Below are 27,169 nucleotides of genomic sequence, written 5' to 3' on the forward strand. Positions count from 1 at the left end.
GATGTTCCCTAAGTTTTCCTCCGGAACTCCATCCTTCCCTCCCTGCCTCTCCAGAGGTAACCATCATGCAGAATTGACTGTTTAGCATTTGTATCCATGTTTTTAATACTTCTACTCTGGTGCGTATGTTTAAACAGTACTGTTTTATACACCTTTAGATTTTATATAAAGAGCGTCGTCTTCTGTGTATCTTTCTGCAACCCACTTTTTTTTCACTTGATATTATGTTGTGAGCTTCATCCTAACAGCTCTATTTCATTCATTTTTGCGGTTGCGTAGCAGTCCCCTGTATGAATAATCCGTGGTTTATTTATCTATTCTCCATATTGATGGACATTTAGGTTGTCCCCAGCTTTCCGCAATGTGGAAACCTTTCATCAAAAGAAATATTTTGTGGAAGCTCAACATAAAAAGCAGATAAAATCAGAAGTGCTTCGTTTGAGTTGAGGAAGGGGCTGTCCTGAGGGCCTAGGATGGGGTTCTGCTGCCAGGAGGTCTGCAAATATTCCTGGGGCTTCCCCCCCCAGGCAGTAGGCAGGCGAGAAGGCAAGAGGAGGCAGGACAGTGAGAAAGAGGTTGACTTTGCCTCTGATTTACATCTGCAGATTCGGAGGAGGGCCAGACATCCTTGCTGAGTCTTTTCTGGGTCAATTCAACCTTCTCCCCAGATGAACACACATGCGCACCCACAGCTTTCCGTGATCCTACGCGTGCACCATGTTTGTTCCCACCTCTGTGTCTTGCTCACACCTCCTGTGTGTCCTCCCTCCCCTCCTCAAATCCTATCATTCAGGTCCCAGCTCCAGTCTCACCTCCTCTATAAAACCTTCCCTGATCGTCCCAGCCTAGGTCATCTCTCCTGGACAGCTCATCACCATCTGTGAGTTGAGACAAGTAAGATTTAGGCCTGTTTGGATATTTGTTCCTGGTAAGTTGAGGCAGATGTATTCCAAGCTGTACACCCAACAGCTTACTAGACTGCTCCAAGTTCAAAACCAAATACCCCAACGTCCCTCCAAAGCTGCTGCTCTTCCCCGCCTTCTGAGATCTCAGGGCCCAGCCCACTACCTGTCCCATGCCCAAGCCCCACACCTGTCCCCTCCCTATGCCCCATAGGCAAGGCACCCCGCCTCCTGGTAGCTTTGCCTCCTATTTCCCCTTGCCCCCCCACATGTCCAAAACCCTAGTCCAGCCACTGCCCTCCGTCTCAGGCTACTACAAACACCTTTTTGTTCTCTCTGCTTCCATGCTGGCAGCCCCATAATCCATTTTCTAGACCTCAACCAAAGAGATCTTTGCAGAATACAAATCAGTGTTGTTGCTTCTCTGTTAAACCCCTACAATGGCTCCCCATTGCTCCTGGGACGGAACCAAACTCCTTCTCGTCACCTGCAAGTCCTGTGTGCTCTGGGCTCTGCTCATCTCTCCAGGTTCATCTTGCTCCCCACTCCGCCTCTCTATCCTGCAACCGCACAAGCCTTCTTGCCCTGCCTCATCTGTGCCTGGTCCCTCCACCCCCATCCCCAGCAGGCCTTGGCCACGCTGTGTCCTTGGCCTGGACCCCTCCTCTCTGTCTCTCTGCCCAGTTAACTCTTACAGCCATCAAGACTCCACTCAAAGTTACCTTCTTGGGTCAAAGTGGGACAGGACGGAAGGAGGCAGGACACACCCTTAAAGAATGACAGAGTCGTTGCAGATACAACATAAACTGGTTAGAACCAACTAGGTCCAAGATGGCAGAAGATTCGACTTCCAGTAGACCTTGAGGCTCATTATACACTCATTGTATCACATTAGCATATGCTAAATGACACGCCCACAGGTGCCAGGACAGTTCCAAGGCTAAACATAAAAGGCCAAAGAGTGGGCGGTGCCCCAATTCCTGGAAATCCCCACCCTTTCCCCAGAATAGTTGGAATAATCCTCCCACTCATTAGCCTATGAAATTACCCAGCCCATAAAAACTAACCACCCCATATTCTGGGGCCTCTTGCTTTCTGAGATGCCCACACTCTGTCTGTGGAGGGTATTTCTCCCTGGGCCATGTGCCTTTCAAGATGGACCGCATTCTGTCTCCGGAATGTGTATCTCTCTAAATAAATCCACTTCTTACCTATCACCTTGCCTCTTGCTGAATTCCTTCCACGTTGAGACATAAAGAAGCTGAGCTTCATTAAGTCCTGAGACCAGGTGTGTGATCTCAATTAAAAGACAGTGGGTTCAAGGGATTTCCCTGGTGGTGCAGTGGTTGGGAGTCCGCCTGCTGATGCGGGGGACGCGGGTTCGTTCCCTGGTCCGGGAGGGTCCCACGTGCCGTGGAGCGGCTAGGCCCGTCAGCCATGGCCGCTGAGCCTGCGCGTCCGGAGCCTGTGCTCCACAACGGGAGAGGCCACAGCAGTGAGAGGCCCGCATACCGCAAAAAAAAAAAATTACGAGAAGAGTACAAAGAATGGCATATCCTCTTAATCAAAATTCCCCAGTTGTCAACAGTTTACCACATTGCTCCACTTCTACACACACACACACACACACACACACACACACACACACACAACATTTTTTTTTCCCAAATTGTTTGAGAGCAGGTTGAAGAAATCACCTCTAAATACCCTAGTGTATGTATCCTCAAACAAAGAACACTGTCTTATGGAACCTCATAACAACCATCTAAATGCGGATGTCAATGCTAGTTCAGTATCATTGTCCAATCCACAGACCACTTTCTGATTTTGTCAGTGGTCCCAACAATGTCTCATTTTCTCTTCTGGTCTAAGACCCCACATAGAACCATCCATTCCATTTAGTTGTTGTGTTGGTGAATTTTATGTGTCGGCTCGACTGGGCTAAGGGATGCACAGATAGCTGGTAAAACTTTATCCCCCCGTGTGTCCGTGAGGGTGTTTCTGGAAGAGATCAGCATTTGAATCTGTAGACGAAGTAAGCGAGATCACCCTCCTGTGGGCCTCATCCAATCCACTGAGGGCCAAACAGAACAAAAAGGTGGAGGAAGAGTGAATTTGCTCCCTCTGCCTCAGCTAGGACACCCATCTTCTCCTCTTGGACATGAACACTCCTGGCTCTCAGGCCTTCAGACTCAAATTGGGACTTACACCATTGGCTCCCCTGATTCTCAGTTGTTGGGCCTGAGCTAGAACCACACCACCAGCTTTCCTGGGCCTCCACTCTGCTTGCAAATGACAGATTTGGGACTTCTCAGTCTCCATAATCATGTAAGCCAATCCTACATAATAAATCTCTGTCTATCTATCTATCTATCTATCATCTATCTATCTATCTATCTATCTATCTATCTATCTATCTATCTATCTATCTATCTTATTCTGTTGGTCTGCTTCTCTGGAAACCCCTGACTAATGCAGTCATCACGTCTCCTTAGCCTCCTTCAATCTGGAGCAGTCCCTCAGTCCTTTCCTAACTCCCGTGACCCCTGGAAGAGGAACAGGCTTTTAGCTTCCACTACGACATCCACCTGACCAGCCACCACCATGAAGGTTGCCAAATGGAGATCCTCTATTTCCATCATTTCTTCTACACTGATGAGTTATCATGCTACCATAAGGGAGAGCTTTCCCTTCTAATCCTATTTGTTTATTTGTTTTGCTTGCTGGGTTTGGGTTTGTTTGTTTTACTATTTACTTATTTGTTTGTATCAGTATGGACTCATGGATTCTTATTTTATTGATGGATCGTCATTTGTTACCATTTGTTATTCATTTTGAGGCTCAAGTTGCCCCAGGTGTCAACGGGAGGCCCTTCATATTGAATCCTGTGATTCTTTAGTGTAAGATGGTATTTAAAAAACAAAATCGGGGACTTTCCTGGTGGCGCAGTGGTTGGGAATCCGCCTGCCAATACAGGGGGCGCGGGGTCGAGCCCTGGTCCGGGAAGATCCCATATGCTGCGGAGCAACTAAGCCCACATGCCACAACTACCGAGCCCGCGTTCTGGAGCCTGCCAGCCACAACTAGAGAAAGCCCACGCACAGCAGCAAACAGCCAAAAATAAATAAGTTAAATAAATAATTTTTTTTTAAATGGGGAATTCCCTGGCAGTCCAGTGGTTACGTCTCTGCACTTTCACCGCCAAGGGCCCGGGTTCCATCCCTGGTCAGGGAACTAAGATCCTTCAAGCCGTGCGGTGCAGCCAAACACACACAGATAAACAAAAAACCCAAAATGACTGAGTGTCATTGCTTACGGGCCCTCTCAACAGAGCTAGGAAATATTATGCCACATACACACACACACCATGTGTAGCTATACATGAATACCTATATCCACATCTATAACTATCTGTAACCATCAGTTCTTGTCAACACCTCCAATTCCAGTCTAATACCTCAAGTTTCTTTCTAGCTTGGGACACCTCATTCCCATCATCCTCAATATATTTACTTGTTTGCTCAGTCCCCCTATATATAAACCATGCCCCGACCATGCTAACCCTGTCCTTGGCCCTGCTGCCTCTTTGGTTCTGCTGTCATCTTATAGCCCCTGGCAATGCTGTCCCCTCCAAGAGAAGGGAAGGAAAGAGAAGGGGGGAAAAGGAGAGGGAGGGAGAGGAGAGAAAGAAGAGGAAGAATCTTCCATTCTCTCCTGAGCTGCTCCAAACAAGCTAAATCTCCCATTATTCCTCCAAAACTGCTTTGGTCAAAGTCACCAATGACCCCCGGACTGCTAAACCCAATGGTTAAGTCTCAGTTCTCATCTTCCTTGCTCCGAAAGTCACGATAGATACAACTGATTATGATCTCTTTCTGGAAACACTTTCTTCACTTGGCTTTGCCTGGTTTTCCTTCCACATCACCGGCTGCTACTTCTTTGTACCTTTTGCCAGCCCCTCCTCAAATCCCCGTCTAGTCAGTTTGGGGACCCCAGGGCTCAGGCTTTTGTCCTCTTCTTTCTTCATCTACCTTCACTGCCTTGGTGATCTCATCCAGTCTCATGGCTTTAAATATCATCTATGCCCTGATGTCTCCCAAGTCATATCTTTATGCAGAACCTCTCTTCCAGACCTTTATAGCTATATTCATTTCCTGGGGCTGTCATAACAAATTACCACCAACTCGTTATTCTCCTACAGTTCTGGAGGCTGGAAGTCCAGGATCAAAGTGTTAGCAGGGTCGGTTCCTTCCGGGGGCTCTGAAGAACATGTTTCCTCCCTCGCTCCTAGCTTCTGGTGATGGCCAGCTCCTTGGCATGCCTTGGCTTCAGATGCATCACTCTGACCTCTGCCTCCATCTTTACATGGTTTTCTCCCTATGTGTCTTCACATCATCTTCACTCTATGTGTTTCTCTGTATCCAAATTTCTCTCATAACACACCGGTCATCGAATTAAGGGCCTGCTCCAATCTAGTATGACTTCATCTTAACTTGATTACACCTGCAAAGACCCTATTTCCAAATAAGGTCATATTCACAGGTTCCAGGTAAACATGAATTTGGGGGAGGGGGACACTATTCAACCCTGTACAATACACCACTCAACACCTCGCTATGGGATGCCTCAATACATTTCAAACTTAAGATGTCCAACCTGAACCCCAATCTTCCCTTTCTGCCCCCAAACCTGCTTCTTCCTCAGCCTTCTCCATCTCATAAGTGGCTGCTTCGTCCTTTCAGTCATGCCGGCCAAAACCCACTGAGTCACCTTTGATTCCTCTTTCTTTCATCCCCCACATTTAATCCAACAGGAAACCCCGCTTGCTCTACCTGTGACATGTGCCTAGAATCTGACCCCTTCTTCACCACCTGCCCCACTACCACTCTGGTCCAAGCCTCCATCATCTCGCACCTGGAAAATCTGTAACAACCTCTTTATCAGGCTCCCAGCTTTCACCATTACTCCCTTTGGTCCACGCTCCCCACACTAGCCAGAGTGATCCACGGGAAACACAAGTCAGACCATGTCACCCTTCTGTATGACGCTCTCCCATGTTAGGTTGCCAGGTAAAATATGGGCTGCCCAGTTAAATCTGAACTCCAGGTAAACAGCAAGTAACTTTTATTGTAAGTATGTCCCATGCGCTATATGGGACAAACTGACGCTAAAAAATAGCTGTTCATTACCTGAAATTCACATTTAACCGGGCATCCTGTATTTTTATTTGGTAAATTAAATGGTCGTATCCCCACGGCTCCCATCTCATTCAGAGAAATACCCAGAGTCCCTACACTGGCCTCCAGGGCGCTGCATGTTCTGGTCCCGCCCCTCACTTCCCATCTTTCTACTTTCTTGCTTTCTCACCCTGCTGCAGCCACACTGGCCTCTTGACCAAACCTGAGAGACACCGACCTTACCCTCACCTCGGGATCTTTGCCTGGTACGCACTTCATCTGAATATTCACACGGCTCGCTCTTCGCCTCCCTCAAATCTTTGCACAAATGCCGCTCAGTAGGGCCTTTGCTGACTACTCGGTTTATTCAGCCTTTCCTGCTTTATTTTCCCCCATAGCCCTTGTCATCAGCTGATATATTTTACTTACTTCTCTTGTTTATTATCTATCCCCTTGATTAGAATGGCAGCACCATGAGGGCAGAGGCGTTTGTCTGTCTTGCTCGTGGCTCTATATACAGAGCCTAGAACAGGACCTGGCCCACGGGGGAGCTCAATAAATATTTGTTTAATGAATGGCCCTCAGTTTCTTCATCTGTAAAATGGAAGTACCTCCCTAAGTCATGGAGTTATTATGACAATCAGATGAGTTAATAAAAATAAAGTGGTGCTTAATAAATGCTCCCCCTGCCCCGCACCGCCTTCTAGGTTCCCTGCCAACTCAGAGATTCCATAAAAGGTCTCTAAAGAGTTCCGTCTACTGTGAGTTGGCTACCCTTAGAGTCGTTGCTGTCCTCCTAGTGGCAACTTCTGGAATTACAGGCACCATGCCCTGGAAGGACTAACCTGTTATTAGGGACCAAGCCCAGCAAATCCCCTTTTTAGGTTAGCAAACATGCTCAGAACTCCTGATCAAGGCTCCCAGGAAAAAAGCAGCCACCAAGTGTCTCAGAGACAGTTGCATCTCTTCCCCAGGCCCACATCTACCTGCTGCAGGCTCCCACTTTCCCCAGCACCTGCCCCTGCTCTTTCCTGGGTCTGGTTTTTAACTCCCTCTCGCCGTCGGCTTTTACCTTCGTTATCCTCTGCCTGCCATGGAAGGGTTAGTTAAGTGTTGGAGCGATGTCATTTACAGCCTCCTGTTGCTAAGCAACGGACCCAAGTGAGCCCTTGATCTTCTTTCTTAACCACTGAAATGTATCTGGTGGAGTGACGGGCGCCCCGGCTGAAGTATTTCATCCCCTGGGAAAAGCTGATGGCCTGATGGCCCTGTCCCTCTTGGGCCCTGGACAGGACTGATCCAGACCTCTGGGTCCCACTGCCCTCAGCCTCCCCTAATTAACCAGCACTGCTCAGGGACTCCTGGGTGTCCAGCCCCAGGGTACATATTCCCGGCAGAAATGAACCAGATCTGGCCCAGCCTTTGAGAGTCTCTCTGTCTCAGTGCACAGAGATTCCCAAGGAGGTCACAACAATCTGGGGTGAGTCAGATTCACTCTGCCTGCCAAGAATGCTCCAGAGAAGATGACTCTTTGAGTCTCAAATGAATAGGAGTTGGCCTGGGACAGCTGGGCGAAAAGGGCTTTCCAGGGGAGGGCACAAGCTATGCAAATGCCTAGAAGCAGGAAAAGCCCTGGCTCCTTTGGGCACCAGCTCATGCCCCAGAGTGGTGGCAACAGAGGGAGGGTCTGCACTCAGCCTCAGCACTTGCTCTGTGATTTCAGCCTTATCCCTGCTCCTCCCTGAACCTCGATTTACATCCCTCAGGATGCAGGGGGTGGGGATTAGATGAAATCAGTGTTTTGCAAAGTACTATGTGCATGCAGCTCGGGGTAGACACTAGGTTTGGGGGTGTTTCAGAATAACACCTTTTTATTTGAATAGTTTTGAACTTACTTTAAAGATATACAACCAGTACATCAAACAACTGATGTGACATAGTGTCTTTAAATACTTTTATTTAAGTTTTTTAAAGCAAGTTATTTTAAAGAAAAGTATTAACTAATAATACAGATGGTACCTAAAGGGTGATCTGGGAATGTTCAAGATTTTGGAAACACTAAAGCAGTCTTCCTAGGCTCTTTCTACCCTGCCGTTCATGCAAGGACTAATACCCAGTGCTCTCGGGCACTCTTTTTTTTTTTTTTTTTTTTTTACATCTTTATTGGAGTATAATTGCTATACAATGGTGTGTTAGTTTCTGCTTTATAACAAAGTGAATCAGTTATACATATGTTCCCATATCTCTTCCCTCTTGCGTCTCCCTCCCTCCCACCCTCTCTATCCCACCCCTCAAGGTGGTCACAAAGCACCAAGCTGATCTCCCTGTGCTATGGGCCTGCTTCCCACTAGCTATCTATTTTATGTTTGGTAGTGATGAATGGATAAAGAAGATGTGGCACATATATACAATGGAATATTACTCAGCCATAAAAGGAAACGAAATTGAGCTATTTGTAATGAGGTGGGTGGACCTAGAGTCTGTCATACAGAGTGAAGTAAGTCAGAAAGAGAAAGACAAATACCGTATGCTAACACATATATATGGAATTTAAGAAAAAAAAAATGTCATGAAGGATCTTGGGCACTCTTAAACCACAGCCCCGGGGGCACGCCAGGTGAGATTGTCACCTTCATTTCACAGATGGGTCACTTAGGCCCAGGGAGGTTACTAAGCAAGTCTGTAGCTAGGAGAGCTGGGCTCTGACATCACTCATGGGTCTCTCCCAGCTCCCACCCCCAGCATATGTGTAAACTGTGAATTTTCCCTGAAAGCATCCAGGAGCCCATCTGCAAAGTCAGACATGCTGGAGAGAGCCCACCACGAGACTTTGGGCCAGTTGTTTCCCCCCTTCCAGACCTTGGTTTTGCCATCTGTAGTACGGGAGTGTGCCCAGTGAGATTGGGTGAGGGTCAAGGTCTTTTCCACCTACAAGTTCTTGGAGTCAGAGTTTCTGAGAGCCCCTGAATGTTCAGGAAACTAGGGAAGGGTGTTGGGGGAAGGAGGTAGATGCCGCATCTCAGGCCTCCTTACTGTGCAAATGGCTCTGAACTGCAAAGGGCCCAGACACGCTTCCCAGCATCGCCTTGGGCAAGACTCCTCCATGGCTCTGAGGGATCTGGCTTGCTTGATCCTGATCTCTGGGGTCCTCTGAGGACACCCTTCCCTCCCTGCTGCCAGATGTGGGTGCCTGCCTGAAAGGGTGACCAACCATTCAGTTTGCCTGGGATGGAGGAGTTCCTGGATTGTGAGACTTTAAGTTTTAAAATCAGGATGGTCCCAGACAAAGGCGGATGAGTTATGTCTCTGCTGCCTCTGCCAGGCCTTGTGCTGAGAGCTTTACTCTCATCTCCTCCTGATGTCCTTGATACAACCCAGAAGGTAGGGCTCATTGTTGCTGTTATTGTCTCATTTTCCAGATGAAAAGAACAGAGGCTCAGAGGGGAAATGACTTGCCAGGGTCAGAGCTGCCAGTGGTAGAGGTGATTTTCAAATCCAAGTCTGGAATATCAGAGGTACAGGTACTTGACATAAATCCTTTCAGTGGTCCAAGAGTCTCAGCATTGGTCATGCCAGGGTGAAGTCAGAGAGGAGGTGGGTCACACGGAACCAATATCAAGGCATGTTCTCTGGTGTCTCTGTGTCTAAAATGACATTGTCTTCTTTTCCATGAAGGTCAGAGACTTGGACTACGGTGCTAACCCCACACCTAACCTGGGTAACCTTGAACAAATCACTTGCCGCTCTGGGCCTCAGTTTTTCCTATCTAGAAAATGGGAGAGTTATCTTGGATTCCCTTTAAGACTATAAAGCTATGAAGGGGGCTTAGAGGTCATCAGATGGAATTGCCTATTCATTTTACAGATGAGGGAAATTGAGGCCCAAAGAAAGAAGAGACTAAGTCTTGTGATTGCGCTTGCCTATGGTAGTAGAGAATGTGGTCAAAACTCAAAGAGATGGGCTTCCCTGGTGGCGCAGTGGTTAAGAATCCGCCTGCCAATGCAGGGGACACAGGTTCAAGCCCTGGTCCGGGAAGATCCCACATACCATGGAGCAACTAAGCCCGTGCGCCACAACTACTGAGCCTGAGCTCTAGAGCCCACGAGCCACAACTACTGAGCCCACGTGCCACATCTACTGAAGCCCACACTCCAGAGCCCGTGCTCTGCAACAAGAGAAGCCACCGCAGTGAGAAGCCCACGCGCCGCAACAAAGAGTAGCCCCTGCTCGCGGCAACTAGAGAAAGCCTGCGCACAGCAGTGAAGACCCAACACAGCCAAAACTAATAAATAAATAAATAAAAATAATAAATAAATTTATATTTAAGAAAAAGTCAAAGAGAAACAGAGTCAACATGAACAGAAATATACAGAGAGGGAGGGAAGAAGAAAGGGAGAGGAAAAGGGGAAGAGGGGGAGAGGGAAAGAAAGAGACAGAGACAGAGAAAGACACACAGAGAGAAACAAAGAGAAGAAACGAGCGAGCATTTGCAGCTGACCTTATTCGGTTTCTGGATCTAGCCATGCCTGAAGTCCACTTGGGCATCCTAGTGATGAAGCCAATAAAGTCCCTCTTTTACTTAAGCCAGCTTGAGATGTGCTTCTCTGATTTACAACCCAAAGAGCCCTAAGTAATGTATACCGGTTCCTTTATCTTTCCATTCAGGGATCTGGGGATATGTGTATTAAGTAATTAATTCATTCATCCATTCAACAAACATTTATTAGCACCCACTATGTAATAAGTACTGTGCAAGGGGCACAGTGTGGATACGGTGATAAACAAGATACAAGGGAGGCCTCAAAGGACTCACAATCCAGTTGGGAAGGCAGATAGGAAAGTAAATTAGTGCAATGAAGTGTGATGGAGTCGCAGAGAGAGAGCGGTGAGGCACCGCAGGGGAGGTGGGGTGCCCAGAGAAACAGGCTAAGAGACAGAAACAACGGCCGGCCCCCGGGACATGATGCTAAATGGTTGGGAGCAGGCTGGGGAGGTGGAAAGGAGTGAGAGAGGCAGAGGGAAGAAGAGGGATCTGAGTGCACAGCCGCAGCCGATTTGAAGATGGATTAGTGCCTCCTCTGTTACTTAGTCCCCAGTGGACCTGGGGGTTTCCGAGATGAGTAAGACAGGATCCTTCCCAGAGTGGCAGGGGAGCCAGAAACCCACAGACAAGAGCACAGGGATAGTATAGAGGCTGGGACTAGAGGTCTGTCCACTGAGATACGGAGGGGGTGGCCAATTCTAACTGGGCGAGGGAATGTCAGACAAATTTTCTTATAAAAATCTATCTAAGTTGGGTCTTGGAAATGAAGGTGAGGTGATCAGGGATGGAGAGTGTATTCCAGGTAGGATTTTAGGGGTAAGGGTGGGCTGGGGCATGCGGCTGTGAACAGAGTAGCCCCAGGCAGACAGACTGAGTGCAAATCCCAGTCTGAGGCTGCTTCGTGTGGGTTTTCCTCAAAGCAGATCCTGAGACAAGAATTTACGTGCGAGCGATGTATCTGGGAGGTGACCCCACAACAGTGAGGGGCGTGAGACCGGGAATGGAAGGGAAGGAAGCCAGTGCAGGGAGTGTTCATGAGTGGGCAGCTGCTGTGGGCAACTGGACCCCAGTCCTGCTGGGGACCCTCGAGAGCGTGGGCAGAACAGGCTGCAGAACTGTCTCTGGTGGGTGGAGCGAGGAAGCTGGAATCCTGCCCTCCCTGAAGTAGGGCTGTCCCAGAGGTTTTAACTCCCTGCATGTCCTACCTGCCCCTGTGTCCACTGTTCGCCAACTGTGTGAACTTAGCCTCTCTGTGCCTTGGTTTTCTGATCTGTAAAATGGGGCTGAAAATGGTACCTCCTGCACAGGAATCATGTGGATGTAAAATGCTTAGCACAGGGCCTTGGAAGTGGCTCAGACAATAGTCACCATTATCATCTTTAGGGAACCGTGAATGGTTCGCAGGGCTGGAATAGAAGGTGGAGGACAGGAAGAAATGAGTCAGGAGGAGGAAGCAGGGATGGAACAGGACTTGTCAAGGGTCTTGATTATCAGTACAGATGTCAAAGTCTGAACCAGAGCTAATGAGGGGAAGGGGCAGGACTTGGAGGCAGACAGAGCAGAAGGAGTTCAGGAAGGCTCACTGAACATGACCTGGGCCGGCCGTTCGTTCACGTTCATTCACAAAGAATGGCTCCATGACTTCCCTGTACAAAGCACTCTCCTGGAAGGTGAGTCCTGGCCTGCAACGATCTCTGAGTTTCTCTTGAGCAGACATAATAAGTTGGGTAAAAGCCATCAGAACGTCCATCAGAACGGGACAAATGAGCTGAGGGACCTCGGGAGGGGAAGCGTTACTTCTGGGAGGAGAGGTCAGGAGATGCTTCTTGCAGGGAGAGGGGGTGGTAAATAGGACATGGGCCTTATGGGAAGGACACAGCTATGGACAGGTGAAGTGAGCAAAGGCCTAGCCTAAGTAGGGGCAGAGAGGTGGGAATTTACAGGCAGCGCGGAAGGAGGGGCACGTGGGTCAGTGTGACTGTACCTCTGACATGCAGACCTCACTGGGTAATCCTCTTTGGAATCAGAGTTCTTTTGTCATGTCCAATTCGAGACTATATTTGACTTTAAGAGTGTGATAGCACATGGTGCTGGTGAGGCTGTGAGGGAAACGGCCCCTCTCCCCTCCAAATGTCAGCAGTGGACATTGTACAAACCCTATAGGGGTAGGTGGGTTGGCTTCCCAGAAGCAGATGAGGATTCCTGTGCACATGACTTATTAAGGGAGTGCTCCCTGGGAAGACCGGAAAGGATGGGGGGGAAGCAAGACAGGGAAGGGAGGAAGCCAAGCAAGATGCATGTATCAGTCACCTATTGCTGCATCACAAATTTCCCTAAATTAGAATCTGAAAGCATCAACGTTTATTATCTCATAGTTTCTGTTAGTCAGGAATCTAGGAATGGCTTAGCTGGATGGTCTAGCTCGGGGTCTCTCAAGAGGGTGCCGTCAAGGTGTTGGCAAGGGCTGCAGGCATCTCAAGGCTTGACTGAGGGAGGATCCACTTCTAAACTCATTCCTGTAAGTGTTGACAGGCCTCAGGTCCTCACTGGATGCTGGCCAGAGACGTCAGCTCCCTGGCACATGGACCACTCTGTAGGGCTGCTCAGAACATGGCAGAGTGAGAGATGTGAAAGAGAGCAGGGGCAAGAGAGAGCTCCCAAAACAGAAGCCACAGTCTTCTTATAACCTACTCTTGGAAGTGATGTCACGTCACAGTCTAGACTCAAAAGGTGGGCCTCACACAAGGGTATAACTACCAGGAGGTGAGCATCTTAGAGGCTGCTTGCCACAGTGAGACTTTAGGCAAAACTCCAGCCTCAGCCTGGTCCCATGGGGAGCTCTGGAGTATAAATTATATGTCAGAGTGTGTCCAGCCTCAAGACATGAGAACTGGGCTTTCATACTACTGGGCCAGTCATTGACTAGTCCCCCCAGGTGGGACTTACATCAGGCATTTCAGTTGTTTTATGGGTAAAGCAGCCCCAGCAGCCTATGGACAGGCCGCTGAAGAAAGTCACAGGTGTGAACTATTAGAAGCAAAGCACACAAAAGTTGGAGCACTTACACCAAACCAGTAAAAGAGATCCAAGGAGATCATGGTAGAGCGCCAACAGTGTCCCCTACAAGGGGATCCTTCGGAAACATTTATCAACATAAATGTTGATAGATCTCACATCTAGAAATTTCTCCTACAAATACACTGAAGAAAGAGCCGAAATATTTATTAGTAGGGTCTGGTTAGGTAAATTATGGCCCATTTACACACTGGATTATTATATAGCTGTTAAAAGAACTAATATGAAAAGATCTCCCAGACACATCATTAAGTGAAAAAAGCAAGGTGTAAAATATTGACTGTGTTGGAGAGAAAGGAATAATTTGTACATATCCGTGCTTGCAAAGGGATGGAAGTTTTCAGGTAAAATAAACAATAAATTATTATCAGTGAGAGTGAAGGCTGGGAGCCTGGGGTGGGAGAGAGACTTTTTCATTCTGTGTCATTGGTAATAACTGAATATTTAACTGTGTGCCTATATTTCTTTTGTAATAATTTTTAAACTAGTTTCCAAATGAAAGAGAGTGAATCTGGAAACTCAAGTCCCTGGAAGCCACATGTATGTTTATGACTCTTCTAGTCGCCTGACCCTGATGCTCTGAGAACCCAAGAGAAGTGGTTTCCACACCACCCAGCGTTGTCACTGGGAAATGTCTGGTTTGGTTCAATGAGATTGTATCATCTATCTAATTTGTTTCTGTTTCGTGTTTTATAATTTACTCCGAAGATTAGATTGTATTTTATATTTCACTCTAAAATTTTTTTTTTTTTTTGGCGGTATGCAGGCCTCTCACTGTTGTGGCCTCTCCCGTCGCGGAGCACAGGCTCCGGACGCGCAGGCCCAGCGGCCATGGCTCACGGGCCCAGCCGCTCCGCGGCATGTGGGATCCTCCCGGACCGGGGCACGAATCCGTGTCCCCTGCATCGGCAGGCGCACTCTCAACCACTGCACCACCAGGGAAGCCCCACTCTAAAATTTTTATAATAGCCGTTGGCCAAAAGCATGAAAGATCTGATTTTGACAGCTTTGTAAATTGCCAGCCTGCACCAGCCTGTTGCTGTCTTGCTCTGTCCAGGTCGTCCTCCCCACAGCCACCTCCAGAGCTCTAAGGAGCAAATCCAATCACACCACTCCCACAGCCGCTGAAAGCTCCCCAGGACCCCCTGCTGCCCTCAGCATAAGTAACAATAACAAGGGCATCCATTGCCTGAGCACTGACCAGGGCCCAAGACCTGCTTTACATGGATTGTCTCTCTGAGTTTTCACAAAGACCCAGGGAGGCAGAGATCATCTGAACCATTTGAAAGGTGAGGAAGTGGAGCCACAGAGAGGTGACGTCATTTTCTGAGTTCACACAGCCAGCATCTGGCTGAGCCCAAATCCAAAATCCTATTTGGCTTAAAGGGCCGGATGTGGGTTGAGAAAAGCACAGTCAGGGCTGGAGAGGTCAGTAGGACCAGATCATGAAGTGTCTTCAGTACCAAGGCTGGGGATAATGGGAACCAAGGAAGGGTCTAGCCCGAATCCTCTAGTCTTTGTTTAGAATGAGCCCTGGTGCCCCCTTAAGGCCTTCATGGTCACTTCCCTCCAAAAAGTGTTTCCTGGTTTTCTAGCCTGTAGGTATTCATTCATTCACTTATTCATTCATTTATTCATTCATTCAACAAATTAATGTGCCAGAAACTGTCAAGTCCAGGGACACAGGCCCACATCAGATACGGTCCTCCCTCTAGAAACGCAGTGTCCATCAGCAGCGACAACTCAGGGGTGCATGTTTTGGGCTGCAGGAGGCCCAGGGGGTTGCAGGAGCACAGAGGAAATACCTATACAGTCTAGGGAATAGAGTCAGGGTCTAGGAAGACTTCCGGAGGAGGCGTTGCCTCACTGAGCTCTGAAAACAGCAGATAATGAGATAAAATGAGGGAGCGTGGTGGGAAAATGGGAAGAAAGAGCAAAAGGCACATCATCTGCAAAGGCCTGGAGGAGAGATGAAGGGAGAGACTTTGAACTGTTTGCTATCCATCCCCGCACTGTGCCTAGAACAGCATTAGGCACATAGTAGATGCTTAAGATCTGTTGAGTAAATAGAGCATGGCACGTTCAGAGAACAGCCAGTGATTCAGGGCAGCTAGACTATAACTTGCAAGGCAAGGAGAAGTCAGGCACAGGCTGGAGGGGTCAGATTAGGAAAGGTCTTGAATGTCAAGTTAAAAATTGTGAGCCATTAAGGGGTTTTAATTAAGGGGGAGGAGATTGCTTGGTTGGATTCGTTTTTGAAAGACCATGATGTGCAAAATAAACTGGAAGGGACAAGCCTGGAGGCAGGCAGACCAGGGTGGAGGCTGGTGCCGTCATTCAGGTAAGAAAAGATGATTTAGAATCTTACCTTCTAACCAGCTACTACACCGTCCACCAGCCTACTCAGGTTTATTGAGAACCCCAGAACCTTGTCCAGATCAGATCCATCTCCAGGTTGGACTTTTAAACAGCACAGAAGGGATCTAGACATCACCTTCCTAGATCCAGGCACTATACTCCTAGTAATGCAGCCAAGGATGGCACTCATGTCCACGTAAGCATGAGGACTTTTTCACGCGTTTCTAGTTAACCGAGGTGTAAACAGAAGCTGCTCTAGGTATTTCAAGCAAAGAGGAAATTGAAAGCATGAAATTTATAACAAAGGTGCTGGGGTGGGGGAGCAGAGGAAAAAAAGCTCACCCGAAGCTGCTGCCACTTGGAGTTGAGTAGCCACAGGTGCTGCCACTGTCACCAGGCAGAAGCCACCACCACGGTCACTACTGAAACTGTTGGCACTGCTGGAGCCCATGTTAGTCAGTGGTCGACTGAAGTTGTCTGTTGCTGCCACTGCTACGTTTAATCTCCTGCTAGGACCTCCCATGAACAGAACCTACTAGCCCCAGCTGACGGAATCATCTGAGAAATGTAGGTTGCAGGCTTCTAGCCCTGTCAATAACAAGAGAGCAGAGAGGGGTGAGGTGGGACTGAGAGCCGACAGGGGTGAGGTGGGACTGAGAGCCGACAGCAAATAGTTGGCCCACAAGACCTCTTCAGCCATCAAAGCTAATAACATAAGAACCCCTCTGATAACATCAAACAGAAGTGGATGGATTTATGTCAGTTATAGCACCAAGGTGGGAGCCAGACAAATCTTTGATATGGGGGAGTCCTTAGGACCAGCGTTTTCTGGCGTTTAAGGAGCAGCAGAACCTTTTCCCAGCTGTGGCTGCCGCATGTATCCCAGAGAGCGGCCCCAGTTGGGGTCGAGAGGGGACGTGTCACCCACACATCCAGCCCCCTCCGCAGCCGGCCCCCTCCTCACCACCGTCCTCCTGCCAAGCCCCTCAGGGGACTTCACATAGCCACCTGACTCTGAGGGACTGACTTGTGTCCAGGTCTTAATTTATAAAGATGACTGAGGGACGGCATGTCATTGAAAGAAGAATTTATTACTTACAATTCCCGGGAGAAGGCAGCACACCACACCAGGGGTCCCCAACCCCTGGGCCGCAGAGGGTACAGGTCTGTGGCCTGTTAGGAAGCCGGCCACACAGCAGGAGGTGAGCGGCGGGTGAGCAAGTGAGGCTCCCCAGCGCTCCCCAGCGCTCGCCTTACCACCTGAAACATCTCACCCCACCGCATCCCCTGCCCCCGTCCGTGGAAAAATTGTCTTCCACGAAACTGGTCCCTGGTGCCAAAAAGGCTGGGGGCTGCTGTACCACACCACACGGGGCTACACGAGGAAGGGCCAGGTTTGGTCAGGAGGCGGGAGCTAGGGGAAGACAGAGGCCACAGCCTTTACTGGGCCTTCTACAGGAAGGGCAGGTGGCCAGAGAAGACAGCTTATGACTGGTTACTTTGAATAATTCCAGTGGGCTTTGGGGCATAGGGGCTGTCCCTAGCTGTCTGGTACTTGGCCCTGGGTGGATTTAGGGCAGGGGAAATACTGGCTTGTTGTGTGAGGTCTAGCTTAAGGAGGTAGTTCAGAGTATGGGCTCTGGATCCCAGAGGAGCTATAAACAACTTTGGCCATAATTTGGCCCTGTGACTAATGGATGCCAAAAAGACAAATTCAGAATCTCAGAAAACGGATTTAGAAGAAAAACCCATTAGAAAACCTCTGATCTTGTCTTGTTTTCACACATACAGCCATTTTACAGATGGGAAAGGGTAAAGGACCTCCCCAAAGTTTCACACTGAGTTTGATTTGAGACGAGGACTTGGGCCACCCGTTGTCTCTCAGTCCATACCCTCTCCCTGACTCCTTCAGGCTGGTAAGTGTTGGGGCGTATCTGCAAGGCTAGATAAATATTTCCCCTTACATGGCTTGCCCTTGCTTCCCCATGCCAGCTGTCTGCACTGAGCCTCCAGCCCTGTCAGCTTTCTTGCCCCTCCCCAAACTAGCCGAGTTCCACTGGGCAGCAGATGCGAAATCACCTCTGCATTGGTGGGTTCTGTATCAACATGTCTCCATCTCTGGGACATCTGAGTCCAAACAAGCAAGCTGCAGGGTCATGCACAATACTGGACCACTGTTCATCAGGCCTTTCCTGCCCACCTCTCCTGGAGAGGTGGTCTTCCCTTGACCCCTTCACACACATGCACAAACGCACGCACACACACACACCCCCACTCCCACTATGTTCTCATCCCTCAGACCTCAGTTGTAACGTCCGTTCCACAGAGAGGCCCCCCTTGACCGCCCCATTAGGAATGCTGTCCTGCAGAATATGTCTCTCCCAGCACCTCTGTTCGTAATAATAAATACTGGTTGGTTGGTTTGTCTCCCCACTGGCGTTTAGCTTCCAGAGGAGGGAACCGTGTCTGTCTGATTTCAACTTCATCTCCTGTGCCTGAAACACATCAGGTGCTCAATAAATGTGTTAAGTGAATGAGGGAATAAATGAATGGGTTGAGTAGATGAATGAGATTGGGGCTCGAAGAGGAGAAAGCATTCGGCACTGGCCGCCAGCTGCTGGAAGAGGCAAGGATAGATTCTGGGCTATTTCCCCTGCTCCCTCCCTCCCCAGGAGCTCAGGCACCAGGGAGGGGATTCAACCTGGGTTGGGGAGGCCCCCTGTCCCCCACTACCCCCCACCCCGCCTGGAGTGTCCCATCCCGTCGGAATCGGAGGGCCCCCTCAGCGTCCCCCCTCCACCAGGAAAGGACGGGGGCGGTCGCTCGGCCCCCCCCCCCCCCGCCCCGGCTCCACACCCCGCGCTGCAGGGGGAGGGAGAGCGCGTATCCCCCGCGCCCACCGATGCAGCAATTTGCAGCCCGACCTCAATTAGCCCCGAGACTAAGCTCGCCAATTACCGCGTCAATCACTGCGCCGGAGGCAGCGGAGGGAAGAAAAGGAGGGGGAAGAGCGAGGGGAGAGGGCCAGGCTGGAGCAGCCCGCTTGCCCTGAACTGGCTGAAACCTGTCTGGGCTCCCAGGGAAGAAGCTGCAGAGTCCCCTTCCCCTCCGAGCCCACCTCAGAGCTCGGGTGACCTCTCTCATCACTATTTTGGACTCCCCCCAGATGGAGGCTGGAGGGCCTCCTCCTACCAATCCCACCCACCTCCCCATGCCGCACTCCGCTCGGCCTCCACCAGCCTCAGTTTCCCCATCCACTAGATTGTAAGCTTCGTGAAAGGGAGCCGGTATCTTGACTGTCTCGCACACCCTAGACACTCGATAGCAAATAAATAGTGACAGAAATAAAAGAGCAGATCTGTTATATGGAAATCAAAATAATACCACAGAAGACAGTTGTGAGCGTAAAGCAAGATGTCTAGAAAATTATGGAGAATTGGTACACGGTGAATGCTTGAGAAATGCTGTTATCATCCATTTAGTCAACAACATCTGAAGGCATCACCTTTGTGCCAGGCTCTATGATTCCATTCCAACAAAGTTCAAGAACAAGCAAACTGCGTCGTTGGTACTAGACGTCAGAAACGTGGTTACGGCCGACCACAAGGGAGGCTGCTGGAGTAATGGAAACATTATCTCAATCTAGGTGGTGGTATACATATGTAAAAGTCATTGAGCTGTACACTTCACGACCTGTATATTTTACTGGGTGTATGTTAGACCTCAATAAAAATTTTTAAATAGAAAAGTAACATATTGGACTTCCCTGGCGGTCCAGTGGTTAAGACTCTGCACTTCCACTGCACGGGGAAGGGGTTCGATCCCTGGTCTGTGAACTAAGATCCCACACGCGGCGCAGCCAAAAAAGAAAGAAAGAAAGAAAGAAAAGTAACATATTCATATCTCTGGGCACCTTACAGCTCTACAAGTCCCCTTCATTTAGCCCACTATCCCACACGAATTTTATATGGAAAATAAGAAGTCTTTTCTTCATCGAGATTCTGAAACACAACTTAAAACAATGTAAGTTAAACATTGGGCATCCCTGGTGGCGCAGTGGTTGAGAGTCCTCCTGCCGATGCAGGGGACACGGGTTCGTGCCCCAGTCCGGGAGGATCCCACATGCCGCGGAGCAGCTGGGCCCGTGAGCCATGGCTGCTGAGCCTGCGCGTCTGGAGCCTGTGCTCCGCAGCGGGAGAGGTCACAACAGTGAGAGGCCCGCATATCGCAAAAAAAAAAAAAAAAAAAAAAAAAAAAAATTAAAATAAGCAAAGACAAGATCACGGGGACCCCAACCATCTCCTTTCGCTGCCTCTGGAAAGCCTTTCTTCCCTGCTGAGCCCTCCAGGTATTCTCACCACCCCTGGGGTACTTTCTCAGAATAAGATGTGAATCAGAATCTGGTAGATTCAACAGAACTGCATCCTCTTAGAACAAAGAACAGTCTGGCATTTGGAATAGAAAAGCCTTGCTTTCCCAGCAACTTTGCAAAAGTGATTTCTAGTATTAATGGGTGGAAACTTCACCTGGATTGACCCCCTTTTCACAGGACTAATTATAGATTTATTAATATTTATGGACCTCTTGTCACAGCCAATAGCTCTTGTTTGAGGACATTAAGCCTTATCTCACTACCTCCAGGAAGGGGCATTTGAAGCCAGCTCTAATTGGGTGACCCACAATCAAGATAGAAGGGGAAAAGTGACAATAGCTCACCTGTTGCCATATATTAAAATACCATCTGCCCAGCTTAATGATTATCTTTAGAATTAATAATATTGCTAGCCCAGGTTTGGGCCCTAATAGCAGGAAATTGTATTAAATACTTTGCTAAGAGCAATCAGCTTTTTGATAAGGCTAATGGCTGTGCCCCTGACTGTTTCTCATCTCTGAGCTCTCTGTTTTCCTTCCCCAGCAGAAGGCCACTTTGTCCATATCACTTGTCATCTAATGTCAGCATCACCTGGTGCTGTCTCCTGATGAGGCTCCCACTGCCTCTCTCACCCTCATCCAATCCATCTTAGGTGCTGCAGTGAGATTTATCTTTGGAAGACGCAGCTCTGGCCCTGTCATGCCCCTACTCTACAATCTTCAGTGGCTCCCCATTGCCTGCTGTATGAACGGGCATCTAGCCCTCCACCATCCAGCCCCAACTGCTCCATGCCTTGTTCCCTTTAAGGACCCAAATCTTTAGACACACTAGACAATCACTTCTCTGTTCCCAGGGCACATGACTGGTTTCTGTGTTATTCAGAGAAGTAACATGGGTTTGGGATTTGGACGACCTAGACTCAGATGCCGGTGCTACCACTTTCTAGTCTGACCTTGTGCAAAATGCTCAACTGCTTCGAGCCTCAATTGCCACATCAGCAAAATAGAGATAAAATGTTGTCTACCTCATATGGCTTGTTATAAGGATTGCATGTGACCAAGTAGGCCAAGTGCTTAGCCCAGGGTCTGGCATCCCTCCAGAACAGGTGTGCAATTAATATTCGCACCCAGCCTTTTTCTAATTCTGCAGCTTTACATCCCTCTACCTGGAGTGCAGAGGAGTGCGGGGCTTCAGAGCTCAAGTAATTGAGAATTTAAATTCAGGCTTGAGTGATCTTGGCAGGTATCTTAATCTCTCTAAGCCTCAGTTTCTTCATCCATGAAATGGGTACAATAGTCCTAACTAATTACCACTATTATGAGCTTTAAATAACATAATGCAGGTAAAACACAATACTATTGGCACATAGTAACTGCTTGATAAACATTAATTACATTGTTGTTGTATTTGCAGTCATCAAAGCACCAGTCCAGTCAAAGTCCTTCTCCTCCAGGAAGCCCTCCCACGCCTCACCTTTTTCTGACTCTCTCTTGTAATGTTTTGTACTTTCCATGGGTCATTTGGATGCCTCCATCTTTCCCTTCTGCCATCTCCCAAGTGCACTGAGTGCTCAGGGACTAAATCATGTCCAGTTCTGCACTCTCTCCCAAGACCCTTGGTACCTGGCATGAAGTTTGGCACAGAGCAGGCACTCAAATGTTGACTCAGTAATGACAATAATTATAGCTAATAAGTACTGAGCGCTCACTACGTGTCAGGCACTGTGATGGGTACTTTAGAGCAATGAATTCTTACAGCCACTAATTTTTAACATTCATAGCAATTAACAAGTAATTCACTCCTATAGCAACTAATAGCAATTCTTTCTTACAATCAGTCTCCATTTGTTTGTCTTCTATTAGTATCTCCAGTTTATTGGACAGGAAACTGAGGTGTAGAGAGGTCATACATACAGTTAGGAAGTGAAGGATTGAGGGGTCAAGTGCAGCCTGAGGGCTGCCTGGAGCCCTTGCCCACCAACAATAGGGAGCTAGAGCCGGCACTATCTCCCTAACTTTTCTCGGGCAACCCTCGTAGGCAGAGCTGTGGTTTTCTTTCCCCAAGGTAGATACCCGTGCTTGCTATGTGCCCATCTCTATGCGAGGGCCTCCCCAACATCATCTCCTTATACTGAGTACTGTTATCTTCATGTTATAATGGTGTCAACCAAGGCTCAGAGAGGTGAAGCCACTTACCTAAGGTCACACAGCTGATAAATGGAGGAGATGGGATTTGAACCCAGGCCCAGGGGGCTCCAGTCTACTTCACGATTGATGGGCTCAATTAGAAGCATGAGGTTTCCCTCCAGTTTTTGCCGGACTACAGCCCTGTCCTGACCTCTATGCCTCTTTCCTGGGACCCTGACACCGTGCTCTGTAGTCTGCAGCCCCTACTCTTGAGAGGCAGGAGGGCTCTGGGTCCTTCTCTATGCCCTCTATACCTTTTCCTCCCCACCAGCTGGTGGTATCATTTTAACACCAACAGAGTTGCCTTCCTGGGGTTCAGACGCTGCCTTGTCTCTGGCCCTTGTTCTTTTGGACTAAGGGCACCTGAGCCCACCTGGTCTCCCTCCTCGAGCCTCAAACATTGGGATTGGGAGTCAGAGGCAGGTGTCCACCTTGTCCTTCCTGGCAACTAATATGTATAACGGCAGAGAAATGAGCAAAGAGCTGGGGGTGGGGGTCTGGGGAGGAAGCATCGGCCTGGGTGAAGCAGGACAGGCTGTCTGAAAAAGAAGATTGTGAGCTGGCCCTGGAAAGGGTGAATTCACCAGGCAGAAGAGGGAAGCCAAAGCCTTGGGGGCAGATGGAGAGGGCAACACAGGGAGGCATAACATTAACACTGTCTTCCAAAAAGAGCAGGAGTGGAGACCGTGGATGGCGGAGGCCAGTGTCAAAGCTGGTGAGGTCAGTCCTTTGGTGGTGGAGTGGGAGGGGGTCTGTGATTCCGGAAAATGTACAGGAACTGAAACTCACCCTTCCATGTGGAGGGGTCAAGGAACAGAGAAGAGCACCCAGACCCCAAGAATAGCTGCCCCATATCACTTTTCCACTCCCTCCCAGCAGCTGTCACCAGGACAGTGATTAGGTGCTGCCGACAGGTGCCAGGTGGACTGTTGGCTGTCGCCAGCGAGGCCTCTGACAGCCGCTCCAGCTGTCTCCCATCAGAGAGAACACACATCTGAGACTAGCCTGATGAGGCTGTCTCTAGACAGGCGGCTGCAGAGGGAGAGAGAGGTGGGATACAGTCTGCTATTACAGGGCACACCCTGGCCAGCTCCCCACTGCCACCCGACAAGAGGCTCTAAGTCACCAGAGAGCCCCTGGGGGCCTTTCTCAGGCTCCTTCGACCTCGCCGGCACATGCCTGTGCACAAACATGAGTACGTACATGTACACATTCACACCTGATCTCGAACAGAAAAGCTGCCATAGGTGCACACATACGCATTCATGCCTGGATTCCTACACACTCAATGAACACGAACACGTGTGCACCACATTCACACGTACACTCAGAGTCTAAATCTGGGTTTTCTCCAAAATAGACTCTAAGACAGAGGTTTGGATGCAAGTCGTTGATTTGGGATCGCAGGAAGCATAGTGCGGAAGACAGGAGACAAGGAAGATGTGTTAATGAATGATTTGCCAGTGGAGGTCCCTGGGGCTCAGTCCTGCTGAGTTGGACACACTCTGGAGCACACTCTGGAATTGTGCATGGAAGTTGGAGTGTTTCCCTGAAACCCCTGTCCCTCATTGGCTGAGTGTTGCCCCTGGGCATTAACTCTCTTCATTTCTAGGCTGAGTACACGCCCTTAGATGGTGACACAAAAAGCCATAAGTGTAAGCGAGAGCTGTCCACGGGAGACCTACAATGCAGGCCAGGAATATGAGTACGGCACTGAAAGTGTCCACTACACACAAGGTATACGACAACACATATGCTGTCAAAAACAAGTAAAAAGGCGGAGGGATAAAAATACATAAAAAGCTATACTACCTGCATTTGTTCTAAGAGGCACATTTTAAACATGCTAACACCCCTGAAACTGGCATACGCCTTACAATTATAATAAGCGGTGATTTTTTTCTCGGCAGTGAAAGCGCGGAGTCCTAACCACTGGACCGCCAGGGAATTCCCTGATTTTTTTTATCTTTTTTTTTTTTAGTACGTAAAATGATGGTACATATTATCATTGATAGAGTCTTAGATTTAATGAAATATGATATCCACATATGTGCTGCCATGTGCCTAGACTATCTCTGGAAGAATACACAAGAAACTGGGGAAACAGCATGGGAAGGATACTAAATTTTATTTTATAACAGCTGTACTGAGATATAATTCACTTGCCAGAAAATTCATCCTTTAAAAGTATACATCCAGTGTTTTTAGTGTATTCACAAAGTTGTGCAACCATCACTACTGTCTAATCCTAGAACATTTTCCTCACCCCCAAAAGAAACCTCATACAAATTAGCAGCGACTCTCCATTCCCTCCTGCTCCCAATCCCAGGTTACCAGTCATCTACTTTTTGTCTCCATGAACTTGCCTATTCTGGATTTTTTGTATAAATAAAATAATACAATATGTGGCCTTTTGTGTCTGGCTTCTTACATTTAGCATAATGTTTTTAAGGTTCATCCATGTCATAATATCTATCAGTACTTCATTGCTTTTCCTGACTTAATAATATTCCATTGTATGGATATACCACCTTTTGTTTAACCATTCATCAGTTGATGGATATTTGTGTTGTTTCCACCTTTTGCTGTTATGGATAAGGTCACTATAAACATGCATGAACAAGTTTTGGTGTGAATATACTTTTTTTTTTTTTTTTTTTTGCAGTACGCAGCTGCTGCTCTGTAGTACGCAGCTGCTGCTCTGCAGTACGGCCCAGCTGCTCTGCGGCATGTGGGATCTTCCCGGACCGGGTCACGAACCCGTGTCCCCTGTATTGGCAGGCAGACTCTCAACCACTGTGCCACCAGGGAAGCCCTGAATATACATTTTTATTTGTCTTGGATATCCACCTAAGAGTGGAATTGCTGGGCCATATGGTAACTTCATGTTTAACGTGGTTTTTTTTTTTTTTTTTTTTTGCAGTACTCGAGCCTCTCACTGTTGTGGCCTCTCCCGTTGCGGAGCACAGGCTCCGGACGTGCAGGCTCAGCGGCCATGGCTCACGGGCCCAGCCACTCTGCGGCATGTGAGATCTTCCCGGACCGGGGCACGAACCCGCGTCCCCTGCATCGGCAGGTGGACTCTCAACCACTGCGCCACCAGGGAAGCCCTATGCAGTTGTCTTTTAAATCAGGTAGGAGAAGAAACAATGTTACAAACAAAATTACATGTACACTGTCATATATTTGCCTATATACTTACCTTTGCTCTTTATTTCTACACTCTTTGTTTCTTCATGCAGACTTGAATTACTATCTAGTGTCCTTTCATTTCAGCCTAAAGGACTCCCTTTAATAATTCTTATAAAACAGGTTAGCTAGTAACACATTCTTTAATTAACAAAAAAATCTGGAAATATTCCCCCTTCCTTTTTGAAGGGTAGTTTTGCTGGATAGAGAATTCTGAAAGTCAGTTCCCCTCTGCAGGATTTGTTGTTGTTGCTGTTTGCTGTAGTCACTGCTGCTGTTTCTTTGCTTAGTGACATTCCTCGACTACTTCTGTAAAGCCTGAATTCTTTGTCATGTGTGGTCATTGACGTCTCTGCTCAGTTAAATTAGTGGTCAGCTAATGATTGGACATTTAAGGCTTTCTTAAATGCTGTGAACCAATAAGTCTCACAGTCTTTGCCACGGGGCTGTGTGTATGTGTTGGGGAATTTAAAACTCTGTCTTCATTCCTGCTTACACAGAGCCTCAGGTCAGACACAGGTAAAAGACTATGGCCTTCTCACATCTTTCCTAGGCATACGCATGCACGTGGACTTCTAGATTCCCAGGAATATGTTAGAAATTTTCAAAGTCCCTCACTCATTCCCTCAATTTTCTTTTAAGATTTTTGCTTAGTCTTTTCTTAGCTCTAACTGAGGTAATGCTGCCTCAGACAGCTGTGATGTTAAACAATTGCCTCTGATTGTTGTCACAAAAGCCCTTGGAGGTAGAACTTCTGCATAGAGAGGGCTCTAATTCAGGACAAATAAAGAAATGAAGCTTTTGAGCAACCTGCCAGACAGGTCAAACAATGACAGTTCTCTGGGAATGGAGCTTTTGGGGACCTCCAAACCTGCTCTGTCCTCTCTAGTGGCTGCTAGGCTGCTGGATTACACAGTTACTATGGTTGCAAGGCTGTTGGTTTTCAAGGCTACTATGGAGCTGGGGAGAGGGGATGGGATTAAAGCAAATTAAAACATCATAAAACTCACTGTTCTTACCAAAATTCAGCCATTTTTCTTGTTGTATGTCTTTAGTTAATTTCCAACATTCAAAACAGGTGTATTTGAGAGTTTTTCCAGCGTTCTCATTGCTTTTATGGAGGATTAGATTTTTGGAAGTCTTTCCTCCACCATTCCAGACGTCAGCCACTAGGACACTGACTTTTCCTATGTAACTTTTGCACTGTATGAGGTTTTTACCATGTTCAGGTATTAGCCAATCAAAAAATTAATATATATATAAAAGCAAAAAATGGTATTTACACACATGTACATGTGCACACACATTAATGCAGGCACCCGTATGTGTAAGCATATTAATCTGTCTGTGACACATATTTGTTCATC

Source organism: Lagenorhynchus albirostris, chromosome 15, assembly GCF_949774975.1.
Source record: "Lagenorhynchus albirostris chromosome 15, mLagAlb1.1, whole genome shotgun sequence".
NCBI classification, from domain to species: Eukaryota; Metazoa; Chordata; class Mammalia; order Artiodactyla; family Delphinidae; genus Lagenorhynchus; species Lagenorhynchus albirostris.